We start from the raw sequence: 3,203 nt of genomic DNA, 5'->3' as shown, positions 1-3,203 counted from the left end.
TATAAAGCTCAGGAGTTTGTCGTTTGGGTATTCAATTGTGTGTTCACTATCGTTACTACTCGCACTCCGCACTCGTACTACAAATCGACAAATTTTTACAATTTGTTAATTTATCAACCACGGTTGATCATTTTACAATCCACAGGAAAATGATAACATGCTCGATATTCTAGTTCGTGTTTGAAGATACATAAAAAATATATATTTATGCACTTCCTATACTGCATATCTCATTGAGCATGCGAAAACTCGCTAGTAGAACGGTAGTAGTAGGTTATGAAAATACATCTAATTCATAAATATATTGTGAAAATTATGTAAAGAAATATAAATAGAAGATAAAATATATACAAAATATATTTTAGAAAAAATAAATGATTTCTTATACTTTTTTACTTATATTTATTTACCTATATTTTTACTTCCCTTGTAAAATATCTATTATATTTCGATGTACTCAGTTTTTTAATATTTTCATGTTAAATTATATTATTCTTTCAGAGTTATATAATTTTGCTCTTTCACTATTTGAAACTATTTCCTTCCACGAAACGATTTCCTTCGACGAAAACCATGCCATGCTTTGAAATACAACTTTTCAAAACATTTAATGTAAAAATAGGCAGGTCATGATCCATACTGATATATACATATTTTCTCATTTGGAGTTAACATCGCAAAAAGTTCCTTCTTGCTTAAATTTCATTTACGATAAGTATCTTCTGTTTGTTCTTCAGTCATAATCACGGAAATAAATGGTCGAAGAGGTAGTGTGCATCGAAATATAAATATAATATGCTCAAATATACTAGAACTGCTAAAATATTCAACAAGGGCGGTGGTATAGGCAATCGTCATCGAGAACAGATGACTAGCAATCGTGTTATCGTAAGTAGCTTGTTTTTTCTTGTTCTTTATTTTGAGATTCAGCTTCCATTCCTTACATTCATCAACTCTTTGTATTCTCCTTATTTCCCCTTCCCTTTTCACCCTTTTCCACTTGCGGCTCATTTCTTCACCCGGAACAGAGTATGTAGCTGATTTTCATCGAACAAACCTGTTCGAACGTCTCACACCACTTTACAGATACTTGCATATAACTATAATACGCATCTTCATTCGTCTCTTATTCATTGAATGGATTTGAGAGACAGCGATTCTGGCGTGCTTTCCTCTAAGCATTATCGTGTTAGGAATGTTCCTACTAGAGTATATATGTTTCGTAACGGTGATAAATAGACCGAGTTCGATGGACTTTCAAATGGACGGAGCAAATTTCTGATGCCCAGATTTACTATTATAAAAATAAATCAATGCATCATTTGATTAAGCAGTTTCAGAAAACAGTCTGAATTTAATTTGGTAGGACCGTCATTTTAAAGATATCTTCAGGATACGCGGGACAGCGTACTCTATATATTTAGTATAGTTTAAAATGATATCTTATAGGATTCTCAAATCCGAGTCGAAATTGAATTCATGAGCAGTTGCAGTTTTCATACAGGCATGTATGTATGTTTTCACTTAAAGCCTTTTTGACGGCATTTCACAGATGAGGCATCAAAGTTTTCTCTGCACGTTGTCTATTGACAGTCTTGAGCGCAGTGAGATCATATTGGAAGCTCTCGAAAAATTAGTGAATAAAATTATTGCTAAACAGATCGAGAGAAAAGGAGCGTTAGATGCTCCTCTTATTAAATTATCAGAGAATTAAAAGTTGTTTCCTTTTCATTTTTACTATTTATATCATTTCTAAAATAATACTAACATTGACAATAAAATTCGATTGGGTTAGACATCTTCGCTTTAGTGATAAATAGTTGTTACGCAATACATTTGTTCAGTTGAGATGTACTGTTGAATACAAATACAATATACAAATTGTATTATAATTTATAGCGTAACTATGGATAGATTTCAATGGTAAGAAGATTATTTTAAACTCGTACAAGCATATGCCTCTGCTCAAAGTGATGAATCTTTATGCTCTTGTTCAGCAACTGGCCTAATAACATTTATGTGACAAAAAAACATATACATCTAGAAAAATTGTATAATACACAACTCACTTCTCGATAAATGTGCGAACATGTGTAAGATGTTCGAATTTCGAATATTTTTCAGATATTCATCCACTTATGTGAAGAACGATTTTTCGCATGAGTCATCTGATTATTTTATTTTTTCTCCGAATGTCCGTACGTTATGTGTGTATTCTGTACATCCTCTGTGAACGCTTTCAGTCCTTCCGGCTTCAGTCCTTCGTCGTTTCCACGATTAGGCCGGTGTCGCTTATTTTGTTTTCAACTGCTGTGACTTGTATTCCCCCTTTACGGGGGATTACTAGCGCGAATAGCGCGTCGCGCGCTTCTCCGCTGGTTCTTATTTCACCATCCTCAACTTCCGACCGGATTATAACCACATTTCTCGGTGGTTTTACCGCTATTTGTCCGCTTTATTGCTGGCCATCTTCACTTTTTCCGCGTACGAGAGCTGTTTTGACTCGGCCTTCGTTGTTTTCTTAACGGCCGTTTTAAGCCGCTTGCTGGCTTCCAGCGACTTACTCACAGCGCTTAATATCGCAGTTTCCTTATTCTTAGCTTTTAGCTTGTTCTAGCCTTCCGGCTAGATGACAGTTGTGGAGCAGGAGATTCTCCACAAATCCTCTCATATCCTTAAAGTAACGCATTATCGTTGCGGTTTGCCCTTGTTAACTTTGTTGCTCGGGTCGTGGCAGAATGGTAGGACCCTCTTTTCCATATCGCTAGCTCGTTCCCTTATGTCGGGTATTGGCCGCGATTCTTCTTTAGTATCCTCCTTCTCTTCATCAGACCGCTTCTTGATTTCTGGGCTGTTTTGCTTTATCGGTGTAGCGCTTATATTAGTATCTTTAGGGGTTGACCACTCTGCCCCTTTTTCAGGCTTTTGCGTTTTCAAGGGTTGCAAAACCATGCTTGCATTCGTGGCGGGTGGCGGGTGGCGGGTGGCGGGTGGCGTCTGCCCACGTGAAGACATCTGGATTACATTCGTGGCGTACTGTTTGTACACACGGACAGTGTACGAAGCGACGCGAACACAACCTATCTGCATGCCGTCATCTTGGGTCAACGCATGCTGTCAGGAGATCTTTAAAATGTGTCCAAGGATGTTGGCCGATGTAATTGTTAACAATGACTTGGCTTACTTAGAACCAGGCAGGCAAC

This window comes from Bombus vancouverensis, unplaced genomic scaffold (genome assembly GCF_051014615.1).
Source record: "Bombus vancouverensis nearcticus unplaced genomic scaffold, iyBomVanc1_principal scaffold0022, whole genome shotgun sequence".
Taxonomy (NCBI): domain Eukaryota; kingdom Metazoa; phylum Arthropoda; class Insecta; order Hymenoptera; family Apidae; genus Bombus; species Bombus vancouverensis.
The sequence above is the reverse complement of the archived record's forward strand: the minus strand, read 5'-3'. Positions refer to the sequence as shown.